Source organism: Schistocerca serialis, chromosome 6, assembly GCF_023864345.2.
Source record: "Schistocerca serialis cubense isolate TAMUIC-IGC-003099 chromosome 6, iqSchSeri2.2, whole genome shotgun sequence".
NCBI classification, from domain to species: domain Eukaryota; kingdom Metazoa; phylum Arthropoda; class Insecta; order Orthoptera; family Acrididae; genus Schistocerca; species Schistocerca serialis.
The window spans coordinates 268387269-268403696 of NC_064643.1; positions in this window are offsets into that span (position 1 = coordinate 268387269).

Genomic DNA, 16428 nt, shown 5'->3' on the forward strand with positions numbered 1-16428 from the left:
CATTCCTCAACACCTTTCAGTCTATATAATGAAGTCTTCAAAAACGTCCTATTATCTTGTCCCTTCTTCTTGTCAATGTTTTCCACATGTCTCTCTCCTCGCCGTTTTTGCCGGGAACTTCTTCAGTTCTTATCGGTCCACCTAATTTTCCAACATCCTTCTATAGCACCTCTTCTCAAACGTTTCGATTCCCTTCTTTTCCGGTTTTCCAACAGTCCATGATTCACATCCGTACAATGCTGTCCTCTAAAAGAGCATTCCCAGAAATTTCTGCCTCAAATTAGGGCCTAATCAGTATTTCATTCCCCCTAGGTTCGGCCATCTTATGTGATTTTGTTTCAGGGGTAGCAGAACTGCCCGGTAATGTGAATACTAATTTGAAGTCCCCTTTGGAGTTTATGATAGGAAATTCAGCTGTCGTTTCCAGCATATTTTGCAGCTCTTATAGTTAGGAACTTAAGACCTTATTTCGCTCATTGGCCATCACTTGGCTTACGGGAAGCACATTTGGTGTGGTATAAATGTCCATTCACGTAATTTTTTTCAAGGAATTTCTGAATGAGTGCATGAGTCAAATATTCATTTTTTAAGTGTAAATTCGGAGACTCTCTCTCCATCTCCAGTTTTCCATTGAAATGTAGCGGTTCCGGGTTGTTTTACCAGCGTGGGCAACCAGTCTCCGATGATCACAGAAGAATTTCCTTCTGCAAGTAAACGGGATTATGTTTCATCAGAATCATACCACCTCCGAAGAGCCCAGGCATTGACGACCTTGTGTCCTAGAAAAATATAACTTGAGTGTACATGTGTTTTATCCGTAAATTGTAAACATTTCTGTAAGCCACAGTCACAGTAACATGTTTTACAGCCAGAGGATGCTTTCTTCAAAAACGCCACCAGTTTCGTCTTTCTTTTTACATTTATCTTGTTAAAATTAGAATTAGGACACACACATTTGCATTGCTTAACGCATTATTATATGGCTCTATGTTCAATGATAACTCTACTACTAATCCTAAACTTATAAGAGATTGGGGCAATTTAGGTGGAAGAATTCCGGAAATGTCCCATCCTCCATTAACAACGAGGGAAACACTTCTTCATCCAATATCCTCAGATAACCGTTGGCTGTTAATGTACCATCAATAAAAAAAAGAAAGGTCCAACGACTTTGGTACCCCACACACTACACCAGACCATCACTTTTTGTGAGTCGGCCGTTTTGGAAACATCATTTTGGGTATAAGGCCGCAGCATAATAAAAAATAAAACACTCAGGCAACTGAATGGGACGTCAACGTCAAGGATTCTCGTGAAGTTTTGACACTGACATATTTGGGGGGGTGGGGCAGAGGGTGACCTATTCTTCTGAAAGTTAACGTTTTCTGACAGCACCCATTTGAATTACAGTAGCGGATTTTGGACTTTTTTATCTTCTTAGCATTTAATTTATTGTTTACTTTGTTCTCGTGATGCTTTGTAAAGGGACCATGTCGACTTCAATGTTTTTCCTACGATTTTTCTTTCACACAAGAAAGCGAAAAATGTTTTAGTTATTGCAATATCTGGACGAAGAAAAAAGAATAAGAACACAAATTGATAAAACAATTTTGACTAAGAAATACCTTTTTCAACGGTGAAAATTCGGCTGTTTCTATGGTGCAAAACACACTTTTAAACGCTCTACGTGTTGTCATTTAATTATTGTTTCACTATTTCAGTGTAAATATTTACTCGAGCAGCTACAAGTTGATGTCTCGGAATGTTTTCCTATTCTTTCACCATTCGACAATGTGTAAAATTTACCATGCAACCTTCGTCAAGAACATTCGTTATGAACTTTGCTTTGCCTGTTAATAAACTATGTCGTTTCTAGTTCCTTAACTCTGAAACTATTTTCTGACATTTTCTGTGGTTTGTTTTGTCCTGAGCTAAGCGAAGCGATGTGTCGAAGTTCCGTCTAGTGTGAAAACAACTCTCTTTGACTGTGACGTTGTTTTCCGTTCTGATGACGTCCAGTGTGATTCTACCTTAACAGTAAAGGGAGAGTTACATATTAATAGCAGACTACCGCTATTTTGTGATACTGTAACTGGAGCCACTTATTTATTTATTCTTTACAATTACAGTCTATAATCTGGGAGTATAACATGGACCATGTAACTCAACATCTTTGTATAATAAAGGGTGCATATATTAATTACTTATACCTGAAACTTATAAACAGTACGAAATAAATGCTAATACTAAACAATATTACAGAGAAACCTAATACTACAACAAATAAAACAAGAAAGCCTCGTTACGCCACTGCAGAATTCCCATAAACCCATTAACCAATGGCCCAACTACTAATACTACTTTTGGTTCAAAAAATGGTTTAAATGGCTCTGAGCACTATGGGACTTAACATCTGATGTCGTCAGTCCCCTAGAACTACTTAAACCTAACTAACCTAAGGACATCACACACATCCATGCCCGAGGCAGGATTCGAACCGGCGACCGTAGCAGTCACATGGTTCCCGACTTGAGCGCCTAGAACCGCTCGGCCACAGAGGCCGGCACTACTTTTGGTACTACAGATTCTACGTATAAAGTCGGGATGCTTCTGTTTATGTTCATTTATAAAGGTACAAATAAACTGTAGATGGTAGTTTCCTCCATGGGATCTATCGTCAAATTAGCATGACCAACAGCTGTTGTTTGCTGGATTCCTTGGGCATAGGGAAGCACGTCAGTTGCGTTTGCATTGTAATAATCCATTTTGTGATTAGCGTAACGTCTTAAAATCTACATTTCCTTAATTGTATGCACCGACACAAAAAAATTCTTTAAAGGTATTTCATTCGGCGCGTTCTCGCCATCTGGGGAGAATGTGGGGATGGTAGCATTCTAACGTGTCGTTGAATTCCTCGTGAAGTCCTCCTTGTCCCTCCTGTATACTGCAGCTGCAGTATCGTCTTAGAAGCGCTAGATTTACTTATTCGTCAGTGCTGCTTTGGAATCCAGCGTCCTTAATGTTTGGCAACCATTACCCCTGCCGGCCGTTGTGGCCGAGCGGTTCTAGGCGCTTCAGTCCGGAACCACGCAGCTGCTACGGTCACAGGTTCAACTCCTGCCTCGGGCATGGATGTATGTGATGTCCTTAGGTTAGTTACGTTTAAGTATTTCTAAGTCTAGGGGACTGATGACCTCAGATGTTACGTACCATGGTGCTTAGAGCCATTTGAACCATTTAGCCGTTACCCCCTGCATCTTCGCAGGGTACATGGTCCCACAAACTGTGCCCTAGTTCTGCCACACTACATCAGGCACAACTAATTGCATCTGGATCTATACTCCGCATGCTACCTTACGGTGTGTGGCGGAGGGGACTTTCTGTACCCTCTGCCACTTTACCCACTGCCACTTCTCCCCTCCCCTTTACTGTTCCACGAGCGGTTGGTTCGTGGGAAAAAAAACGATTGTGGGTAAGTCTTCGTGTTTGTTGGAGTCTGCCTGATGACCGTAGTGTTATCGCAAGAAATACACAGGAGTAAGAAATATATTGATAGATACTTATAGGAAATTAGGCCGTCTGAATTTTAAGAGAAAACTACGCAGAACGCCTCTCTTGCAGCTTTTTCTACAGGAGGTGGATGGGCATCTCCAAGACGCTTTCATGCTTACTAAATGAACCTGTAACTAAGCGAGCTGTTCTTCTTTGGGTATCCTCTACTTCCTCCAACTGCTACAGGTCCTCGACTGACGAGCAATATGGAAATACTGGTGATACGATGTTTTTGTGAGCCATCTCCTTTGTGGCTGGACCGCTCTGATCGGGATTCTTCAAATGAATCTCATCAGTAGGGCAGCTGGTTTACTTGCGATCAGTTTCATGTGGTGTTTACTTTAAGTCACGCCGTACGCCTTCTCCTAGATATTTTATGGATGTGACTGCTCACAGTGATTGTTCCGTAATCGGGTACTCATACAATAATGGATCGTTCTGCCTACTTATAACCAATACGTCACTGCTGTTTATGTTGGGGTCAATTGTGATACAGTGCACCAAGCACCGATCGTCGGCAGGTCTCTCTGTATTTCGCTATAGTTTTCTAGCGTTGAGACTTCTTGTACAGAACAGCATCTTCCGTGAAAAGCGTATTGGAACTTCAGACGTTATCTAGTAGGTCGTTTACATAGATATTGTGAAAAGTAACTTTGCTATACCAATCCCTTGGGGTACGTCTAAAATTGTGTCTGAAGATATCTCTCCATTGAATACGACATGCAGTATTCTGTTTGCTACAAACTGAAAAAGGAAAGAGTCTCCTGGTCTGGATGGGATCATTGCTGAGTAATATAAGCCTTATGTAATCAGTTGGATAGCTGCTTGTGTAAAATGAGTAACGAACGTCTCTTACCTTTAATTTGGTACAGGTACGCAGCATACTGGATATGACCAGTCACTTAATGTATCAGTCCACTTGTCGGGTGAAGAAATTTCGTTCTTAGTCTCCCCCTGATGTTAAGGAGAAATTCATCTGTTCTGCTGTCAGTGCGTCGTCTCCCATTCATTTTTCGCAGCTGCAATTCGATTTCTTGTGCAAACTTTTTCGTATGGACCTCACTTCCAAATGTCCTTCGAACTTCCGTTTGATTGCCTTCCTTCATCAGTAAAGAGCTCCTCTTATCTTGATTTTCAAGTCCAATGGACATAATCCCACAAGCACAATGTGTCGGTCGGGGTCGTACAACAGGCTCCTGTTCATCTCTGTAGCAGCTGAGCTCTTCTGACTAATGAAACTGGTTTCTTAAGCTGTAATCTATGAATCCAAATGCTCTCACCATATCTCACAAATGGTTCTTATATAGCTTGGTGGTATGCTTTGATTATTTTCAAGAGAAGTCAATAATGTCTGTTTGCGATCTTTAAAATTTCGTGCATCACAGTTCACGTTTTCTGCCTTCCTCCTCTATACGATATTCATCCAAGAGTCCCCCTAGCTACGTCGTCACTATGTTCTTATGATCGTAACATCGTTTAATTCGATTTTAGGATTTATTGCTTGTCTGTCTTTCAGCAAGAGGTGCATACTTTTGTGAGATGCTAGTCACAATTTGACACTACTACAACATCCTTCAGATTCGTGGAGGGCAGCGTCACATTTGTCTTCCACAGTTCGTCTCGAGTCACTAATTACTACGAACAACACGGCGTCAAATGCTACTAGTCTACTTACAATACCGCTATCATCTAACTTCTTTAGTATAGGCTCCAATGTTATAACCGGAAACCGTAGACTACACACTGATCCCTGCATAAATCTTTTTGATGTCGTCTTCGTCATTTCTTTCTTTATGTCTACCGCAGCAATAGTCTCTCAGGTAGTTGTACAGAGCCTCTATATACACTAACTCCCAATGAGAACAAAGAAAGACGTCCACTATAGGTTACTGAAATCTTCAGTAATATCTGACGTCATAGCTAGAAAGTACATAGAATGTGTGTCTGTTGCTAGCGAGATCGTCTTTTAATTGCCTCTTAAGTTTTAGCTTTTCTGAACCCGTACTGGTGAGGATTCATCCCTTGTAGGAGCCTGTGATGTAGTAATGTTTCGCATAATAATGTTTCTGATATCTCACCGAGAACATTGTGGCCTTCACTGTGTTATTCAGTGGTTTGGTATTTAACTAATTCGTAAACGAAAATGATAACGTTATTTCATTACAGTGACTAATTACAAGATAGTTTTTTCTCCGGGCTAAGGTTTTGGTCACGTTGCTAAAGAAATCAAAGTTAACGTTGTGTTAAACTGTTGTCTGTAAGCTGTGTGTCACTAAATCACAGTTCATACAACAGATTCTATACAACTATTGATTATGACGCAAACAGTTATCTTCAGCAAACCACCGAATATCAGCCGCGCACAACACTGACGTATGTTACTCAAAACAATATTCTTCGCAACTCGTGTGTAATTAATTTCGGCTCCATACATCAGCAAGAAAAGTTTATTATATGGATCGTGCTATGAGCACTGTTTTTAAAGAACCAATCTGATTCGAATTATTTTCATTAAAATGAGTTCGGGACCACCGGTGCACATTTATTTTTACAAATTTTTATTACCTTCGGCATTTATGTCTGCAGAGCTCCGTAATTTGAATTTGCCGCTGAGATAATTGTTAAGATGGCGGCAGACAATTGATAGATACTTTCTATTGTTAGAGCAAATTTCCTTTTAACAGGATAAGTATTTGAAATCTTATTAAACTTTACTTTCATATTGTGCACTATTTAGACTAATTTTCATCAAGCAAACCTTTGATATTACAAATAATTATTCACTAATATTTATAATAATAATGAACTCTATTCTCAAGTAATAATTAACCAATAATTACAATTTCTTAACAGACCGCGGATTGATATGCGTCTTGCGTCCGCAACCTACAAAAGCGAACCGACGAAATGTAAAAACAAAGGAAGACAAACGCAGATCATAAAAGGAATTTACAATTATCATTGTCTTTGTATGATACACATCGATATGTCCAATTACACCATAAAATATTATATAAATAATTAATATTTATAATCGTTTTATTTCACTGTTTTTTCATATGTCGGATAGTTTGTAACTGTTATAGGAAAATTTCCTCTTGTCGCACTGTAGCTAAAATTTATCTCGTGGATGTTACAACATTCAAAAGTCGATTTGGGCTTCCGGATTTAGATATTTCCAGATCTCTGTCTTGTCCTTCTTCTACGGTGCAAGGACTCTTCCCTGCAAGAGACACTCATCGCACAGTACACGCAGGTAGGTACCTAATGTGTCACATCAGGCTTGTGTTAATTTGACAGGAATCCCATCCGCTCTTGGAGATGTTTTCTTTCTCAGTTGCCCAATTTCTTCTTGTGTGAAGGGTTCTTAAGCTTATTATTGCTATAATCTTCCTATAACCCTGTTCGTAACCTACCCTGATCTTCTGTCTCGTCATCTTCATCCTTCTCAGAAAGAGGTGTTTCCACTCACAGGTACGTTTGTCACTGTGGAGCTGAACGGAAGAGGCTTTCAATCTCACCTACAGGCCAGCTTCCATGCGCCTGCATCATTCAATGGTGGTGAGTGCAGCTGGACATTGACGCCTTGCCTTTTAAATCACTGTATCCTGGTACACGTCAGACTCGCGACATGTCTAGCAAAAGAGCAGTTCCCGGAAGCAGTGGCGTCAGCTAAAGTGGAACATAGCAGCTGACATGTGGCTGTCTTCTCCGAATCTAGCGCCAGCTGCAAACCTACTGCGAGGTACAACTCCATCCTGGCGTGGCAGTTGTTCGCGAGGGAAGTCGCTGTTCCCAGAAACGTCAGCTGTCGATGATCTTCAACAGCGCCGGCCTCTAGTACTGTTTCACCGTTAGAAAAAACTCAGTAGATTTTTAAAAGGTATTCACCAACATTTGACTGTATATTTCTGTGTATTTCCTACGTACAATCAACATTTCGGCTTTCACGCCGTTATCGAGTACAGTGCCAAAAGCAAGACATAAAGAAATAGGCCATAAAGTAAAAAAATATTAGATGTAAGCTACTATATACGAGGTATGTTCACAAAGTAAGTTCCGTTTGGTTATATAAAACAAACGTGTACACATATAAAAAATTCTTTATTGTACAAATCTACAACTGTAAAACTGCTTTTCTACACAGCTTCCGAATTTTGTAGGCACTTGTCATAGCGTGGCACAAGTTTTGTATGCCTTTTTCGTAGAGGGTTGCCGCCTGTATATTCAATCATATGGTTCTTTCAGATCGTCATCATTGTTGAAGTGTTGACCACCAAAGACAGATTTTAGGTGTAAGGAGAGATTAAAGTCGCTAGGGGTGAGGTCCGGGCTGTACGGAGGATGATCAAACACGTCCCACTGAAATTTCCGTAAGAGTTGTTTGGCCACATTCGCCGTGTGAGGTCGGGCATTATCGTGAAAAAAAAAAAAAAACCACCTTTTGACAGAAATCCTCGGCGCTTGTTCTGTATTGCTTGGCGCAATTTCTTAATGGTCTCGCAATAACCATGTGCATTGATTGCTTGGTCTCGTGCTAAGAAATCAATCAGTAAAATGCCTTTTCTGTCCCAAGAAACGGTGCACATGACTTTTCGATGTGTCAGGATTTGCTTAGGCTTAACCTTCGAGGTGTGCCTCCATTCGATTGATTGCCGTTTGTTTCAGGGGTGTCGTACGATACCCAAGTTTCATTCCCCTTGACTATCCGAGAAAGAAAACCATTGCCTACTTCTTTGTAGCGTGTAAAAACCTGAAGTGCACTGCCCATCCGTTGTTTTTTGTGTTGTTCAGTAAGAATTTTGGGTACCCAACGTGAGCAAAGTTTTCGAAATTCCAGTTTTTCAGTAACAATTTCATGAATTAGTGATCGTGAGATTAGCTGAACTTCCACAGCAAGGGCACTAAGCGTAAACATATGGTTGTGCTTAATCTTCTCTTCAGTTGCGTGAACCAGCTTATCAGTTACCACAGACGGGCGTCCACTTCGTTCTTCATCGTGCACTTGATCAGGTCCTTCATTGAACAGTTTGACCCATCTCCTAACCATTGAATCACTCATAGCATTTTTTCCGTAAACCTCGCAGATTTGCCGATGAATTCCCTTGGGTTTAACTTTCTTTGCATTTAGAAAACGAATCACAGATCTGATTTCACACGCGGCGGCATTTTCAATTACGGCTGACATTATACAGAAGCACTACAAAGCGCACGTCGGCACCAGCGATCTGAAAATGGGGTACATATCCTCCTTGAGTCAGAGTAACTGCCGCGTATGCTCGGAACTGCGATCGTAGCGCTGCCGCTGACAGAAACAGAAACGGAATTTACTTTGTGGACGACCCTCTTAGTTCCGAGAGATGCACTTACTTCTTAACCGATAAACATCATTTTGCTGTGTACTGTGCACACCCATACGTCCCACATCTCTGCTCCCTCTTTCCCATCCTCTCCTTTTTCTACATCCGCCCCATTTCTCTATCTCCCTTTTTTCTTTCCTCGTCTTACACTTCATTATACATGTCTGCCATTTCTCCTTATACTTCATAATACACTCCTGGAAATGGAAAAAAGAACACATTGACACCGGTGTGTGAGACCCACCATACTTGCTCTGGACACTGCGAGAGGGCTGTACAAGCAATGATCACACGCACGGCACAGCGGACACACCAGGAACCGCGGTGTTGGCCGTCGAATGGCGCTAGCTGCGCAGCATTTGTGCACCGCCGCCGTCAGTGTCAGCCAGTTTGCCGTGGCATACAGAGCCCCATCGCAGTCTTTAACACTGGTAGCATGCCGCGACAGCATGGACGTGAACCGTATGTGCAGTTGACGGACTTTGAGCGAGGGCGTATAGTGGGCACGCGGGAGGCCGGGTGGACGTACCGCCGAATTGCTCAACACGTGGGGCGTGAGGTCTCCACAGTACATCGATGTTGTCGCCAGTGGTCGGCGGAAGGTGCACGTGCCCGTCGACCTGTGACCGGACCGCAGCGACGCACGGATGCACGCCAAGACCGTAGGATCCTACGCAGTGCCGTAGGGGACCGCACCGCCACTTCCCAGCAAATTAGGGACACTGTTGCTCCTGGGGTATCGGCGAGGACCATTCGCAACCGTCTCCATGAAGCTGGGCTACGGTCCCGCACACCGTTAGGCCGTCTTCCGCTCACGCCCCAACATCGTGCAGCCCGCCTCCAGTGGTGTCGCGACAGGCGTGAATGGAGGGACGAATGGAGACGTGTCGTCTTCAGCGATGAGAGTCGCTTCTGCCTTGGTGCCAATGATGGTCGTATGCGTGTTTGGCGCCGTGCAGGTGAGCGCCACAATCAGGACTGCATACGACCGAGGCACACAGGGCCAAAACCCGGCATCATGGTGTGGGGAGCAATCTCCTACACTGGCCGTACACCACTGGTGATCGTCGAGGGGACATTGAATAGTGCACGGTACATCCAAACCGTCATCGAACCCATCATTCTACCATTCCTAGACCGGCAAGGGAACTTGCTGTTCCAACAGGACAATGCACGTCCGCATGTATCCCGTGCCACCCAACGTGCTCTAGAAGGTGTAAGTCAACTACCCTGGCCAGCAAGATCTCCGGATCTGTCCCCCAGTGAGCATGTTTGGGACTGGATGAAGCGTCGTCTCACGCGGTCTGCACGTCCAGCACGAACGCTGGTCCAACTGAGGCGCCAGGTGGAAATGGCATGGCAAGCCGTTCCACAGGACTACATCCAGCATCTCTACGATCGTCTCCATGGGAGAATAGCAGCCTGCATTGCTGCGAAAGGTGGATATACACTGTACTAGTGCCGACATTGCGCATGCTCTGTTGCCTGTGTCTATGTGCCTGTGGTTCTGTCAGTGTGATCATGTGATGTATCTGACCCCAGGAATGTGTCAATAAAGTTTCCCCTTCCTGGGACAATGAATTCACGGTGTTCTTATTTCAATTTCCAGGAGTGTACATTAGCTGACTTTACCCCCTGTACCACTCCACCCATTTCTTTCACCCCCCTCTACTCCACTCCCTGCAATCACATACTAGCATGTAGCTAGTACTCCATGAACAGCAATTACGCCCATATCACTCACAATGAGTCGGTGCAATGCTTGTGGCTGACTTTGCACCAAGGGTCTCACGGCGTCTGTGGTTGCTCCGACAGTGGATTTGATAGACAAGATTTCCTCCAAATTGTGCTGTTTCCTGACGAGCCCTGATGGCATTTCAAACAGAAGGAATAGCCAAGTGCGGGATGAGGAAAATCCTCACGCTGTAGTAGAGTCACACCATCAACTTCGCTTTTCTGTGAATATCTGGGCCAGAATTGTAGGCGACAATCTCATTGTGACGTATCTTCTACCTTGTCTTCTGAATGGCCACCTGTACTTGAGGATAGTGCAAAGAGTTCTACCTGAGTTGTTGGGTGGGAGGTCCTATACCACGCGCTGCGAGGTCACCTGACCGGAATCCTCTTGATTATTTCCTTTGGAGATATCGAGTGTCACTTGTGCATAAGATCCCAGTGAGATGATATTACCTTACAGAATCTTAGCTGCCTGTGATGTGACTCGAAACGCACCAGGGTTATTTGTCAGGATGCATCAGAATCTTGTTAGACGATGTCATGCTTGCATTGAGGTTGATGGCCATCAGTTTCAACACATTTTGTAAGTAAAAATAGTAAGTTCCTTGGGTCAGTGATGGTATTTGTAGTGAACTGTAACTAATGTAAATAAAAAGTACACAGTTATCTGATTTTATTTCTATTATATCCTTAAGCTGGCTTCTCCGACCCCAGATTCCCTACCTCAAACTGTTCCGTGTAGCATCCTCTACGTCCTATTAAGTTTTTACGCCCTTTTACGAAAACACCCCATAAATACTCCATGGACACCGAACGAATTCACTTTGTGAGTAGGTATACCCTGCAGATAACACCAATAATTCCATCCATCTCACTAGAACTGCTACCCTGCGGCACCGCATTGTACGTACATGTCACCGAGAACAAAGGAACACATCCACGCTGTGCCGAGCCAGGAACGAGAGCCAAGAGGAGGTGATTTGAAAAGCTGCTACACTGCGTGCTAGCGTACCGCCTAAACGCCCATTGGTTGCTGCGCCCGGAAAACGCGTGAGGATGCATCTGCCCAAAATTCACAGAGAGAACTCAACAAATTGTATATAATACCACGACTGCAAAGTTTCTACAATGACTAGTTTACGAAATAATGTGACAACGTATTTGAAAACTGAATGTGGCTATTTAACAGTCAACTTTCAAACTTCGTTTCAATGTGAATAAAAGAAAGAAGATGTTCTTAATATCGGGAAGGAATCCTGTAGTATCCGGTTATAAGATTATTGGTACACTTGGGGAAGTTATCACATTCTTTAAATATCGGGAACAGTATGAAACGGGAGTAAGAAGTGAAATCAGTATTAACGAATTTGAGAAGACTTGGTCTGTTGGTTTGCTCTGGGTGAAAGTTGTCTGTTGTTGGTTCCTTTTTCCTCAATAGTTATTTCACTTTTTTTCGCAACTTCTAACATTTACACTATCTGAACACAAGTATCCGGACACCCCCAAAAACATACGTTTTTCATACTAGGTACATTGTACTGCCGCCTACTGCCAGGTACTCCGTATCAGTAGTCATTAGACATTGTGAAAGAGCAGAATGGGGCGCTCCCCGGAACTCACTGACTTCGAACGTGGTCAGGTCATTGGATATCACTAGAGTCATACGTTTGTACGCGAGATGACCACACTCCTAAACATCCCTAGGTCCACTGTTTCCGATCTGATAGTGAAGTGCAAACGTGAAGGGACACATACAGCACAAAAGCGTACTGCCCGAACACGTCTGTTGACTGACAGAGACCGCCGACAATTGAAGAGAGTCGTAATGTATAATAGGCAGACATCTATCCAGACCACCTAACACGTATCAGGATCCACTGCAAGTACTATGACAGTTAGGCGGGATGTGAGAAAACTTGGGTTTCATGGTCGAGCTTCTGCTCATAAGCCACACATCACGCCGGTAAATGGCAAACCACGCCTCGCTTGGGGTAAGGAGCATAAACATTGGATGATTGAACAGTGGAAAAACGTTGTGTGGAGTGACGAATCACCGTACACAATGTGGCGACCCGATAGCAGGGTGCGGGTTTGGCGAATGCCCGGTGAACGTCATCTGCCAGAGTGTGTAGTGCCAACAGTAAAATTCGAAGGCGGTGGTGTTATGGTCTGGTCGTGTTTTTCATGGATGGGGTTGCACCCCTTTTTTTGCGTGGCATTATCACAGCGCAGGCCTACATTGATGTTTTAAGCACCTTCTTGCTTCCCACTGTTGAAGAGCAATTGGGGAATGGCAATTGCATCTTTCAACACGATCGAGCACCTGTCCATTATGCACGACATGTGGCAGAGTGATTGCGCGGTAATAATATCCCTGTAATGGACTGGCCTGAACTGAGTCCTGACCTGAATCCTATAGAACTACTTTGGGATATTTTGGAACGCCGACTTCATGCCAGGCCTCACCGACTGACATCGATACCTGTCCTCGGTGCAGCACTCAGAGAAGAATGGGCTGCCATTCCCTAAGAAACCTTCCAGCACATGACTGAACGTATGCCTGTGAGAGTGGAAGCTGTCATCAAGGCTAAGGGTGGACCAACACCATACTGAATTCCAGCATTACCGATGGAGGCCGCTACGATTTTGTAAGTCATTTTCAGCCAGGTGTCCGGATACTTTTGATCGCATAGTATATTTTGTTTCTGTAAGATATTAATTGGCTCTTAGCACTATAGAACTTAACTGTTGAGGTCATCAGTCCCCTACAACTTAGAACTACTTAAACCTAACTAACCCATGCCCGAGGCAGGATTCGAACCTGCCCTTTCGAAGGAACCGTCCCGGCATTTGCCTGGAGCGATTTAGGGAAATCATGGAAAACCTAAATCAGGATGGCCGGACGCGGGACTGAACTGTCGTCCTCCCGAATGCGAGTCCAGTGTGCTAACCACTAGTCACAGGGCTTGTTTATATCAAGTGTTTCTGCTTCGAAAAGGAAGCCAGCTATTTTGTTGCAGCTTTGATTGGTCTGGAGAACCGTGTACTGTAGTTTGGAATGATGAGAAGTGCTTTGTACTAGATCTATATTTCAAGGAACAAACTGTTCTGATGAAATTTTCCCACATGGGGAATTACGGTGTTGGATTACTGGACGATACATCAGATTACCAGTAAGACAATACCAAGCTAATTTATTGCACCGATTCTATGTCACCGTGTGAGGTAAATCAAACTGACTCTATGTGACCTTCAGCGTACTGTTTCTCATGAATGCACATTCGTAAGCAGTATTCTGGGCTATGAGTACTATCAGGTACTCAGAATCTGCCTACTGCAACATTTTCCAGCTTTATTTCTTTCTACTACTGTGTTGAACTCTTCCATCTAATATGTACGAGAAAGAGAAGGTTGCCTTTGAACATGATACAAGGTTGTGTTTCCGATCTGTAAATGTGGTTAGTTAATTACTTCCATGTTCCGATTATCATTTTAACGATTATTTATCGAAATGATGTGGAACGAGTCAGTTTACAAGTATACCTATACATGATTAGTTTTAACATAAATGAATATATTTTCTTCTACTCAAACCACTAAACTTAAAAACTAGTTTATTTTAGGACTACCAATTTGTAAATAGAAATTCATCCATGGAACCGAAGGAGTTGTCCAGAGGAAATGATTTTGAGTTAGATTTAAAAGTTGCTTTGCTACCTGACATATATTTTATGGTGTTGGGAAAATGTCCAAAAATTCGTGTAGCTGGATATAAAGAAACTTTCTGAGCCACTGACAGTTTTAATAATGAGTAATAAAGGTCATTTTTCTCTATTGTTGTAGGTATGGATACTATTATTCTTCTCAAATTGTGATGGATTACTTACGACGAATTTCATTAATGAACATGTGTATTGAGATGGTGCAGTTAAAAGCACAAATTCTTGAAGAGGTACCCACATAAAGATCGTGGTGGGCACCACGTGTTATTCCTAGTGCTCGCTTTTATGGACGATACTTTCTTTGCAAATGACAAGATACCTCAAAAAATTATTCCATTAGACGTTACGGAGTGGAAACATGCAAAATATGCCAGGAGGTTGATTTGTTTGTTTCCAAGTCCAGCAATTACATGAAGATCAAACGTAGTTGAACTTAATTGTTTGAGAACTTCAGTAATGTGCTTCTTCCACTTAAAGTTTTTATCAATACATGTACCCAAACATATGGACGGTTTTACCCCGTTTACTGACTCCTGTTCACGTGCAGCATCAGTCGATGGCATGACTCTATTCGTTGAACAGAACTGAATTCCATTTTCAGAGAACCACTTAATAATTCTTTGTAGAGCATCATTAATCATTTCTCTGTTATTGGATTTATTACAGCGTTAGTATCTCCTCCAAAAAGTGCCAATTTTACTTGATGAATGTTAAGTGGAAGGTCATTAACAAACACAAGAAAGCAAAAATTGAACCCTGTGGGACTCCCTTTGCTACTTCTTCCACGTCACTATCATTTCCTACCTTTCCGACACCGAAGTATTCAGCACCGCTTTATGCATTTTGTTTATTAAGTATGATTCAAACCAATTGTGTGTAAAACAAAGTCCATAAAACTTAGGCTTTTCCGAGAGTGTAACGTGTTGAACACAACCAAATACCTTATAAAGATAACAAAAAATACCAACCACAGATATTTTATTAATTAAAGGGGGGGGGGGGGGGGGCAGGACGTCAAACGGGCCGACTTGGAGCAGGAGAGGCACTACAGGACATTTTATCTTCTACTGTCTATACTTTTACAAAAAAATTCATAAAACTTTGTCAGCATGACCAGGAAGGATTCGGGATTCACACTCATAACAGTGGAAGTTCAACAAAATAACAAAATAAATTTTTTTACATGTGAAATCTCATCATTTTGTCGCTCACTATTGGCTGCATTTGTTGCTATAGGTACATTTTTGTTCACAAGTAACAGAGGTTCTTTGATGAATTTTGCACTGCATACAAACCATACTTACAGGTGTATGAAACGCTAGAATTTTCCAAATCTATTAAAAACTGTGGTAAAAACTGAGATAATTAACTGCAAAATCTGTTTTTTTTTCTAAACATAAAGTTTAAAACGTAACAGCTCATTCATTTTTTCATAAACTAAATAGATTCCAGAGGTTCAGACACCTGTAAGTATGGTTTGCGTGCTGTGCAAAATTCATCGAACAGTCTCTCTTACTTATGAAGAAAAGTGTACCTATAGCAACAAATGCAGCCAATAGCAAGTGAAAAAATGATGAAATTTCACATGTAAAAAAATTATTTTGTTATGTTATTGAACTTCGCTGCTACAAGTGTGAATCCTGAATCCTTCCTGGTTATGCTGTCAAAGTTTTATGAATTTACTTGTAAAAGTATAGACAGGGGAAATTGAAATGTCCTGTGGTGCCTCTCCTGCTCCAAGTCGGCCCGTTTGACGTCCTACCCCCCTTAAGGCATTTAATATTTAGTGGATGATTGAATAAACAGGTTTCTTAGTTGAGTAACACTACAGAAATCCAAAGGACGATGCTAACTAATTTCTTTCTACTTAAATCTGAGACTATTCTGGAGCACATTAATTTTTCGAATGTTTTGCGAAAAGATATCAGTAGGGAAACGACACAATAATTATTTATGTCTTTCTTGTCATCTTTCTTGAAAACAGGCTCAACAATTGCATATTTTAACCTGTATGATAAAGTTCCCAGTTACATTGCATACGTTTGTAAGGTCATTAC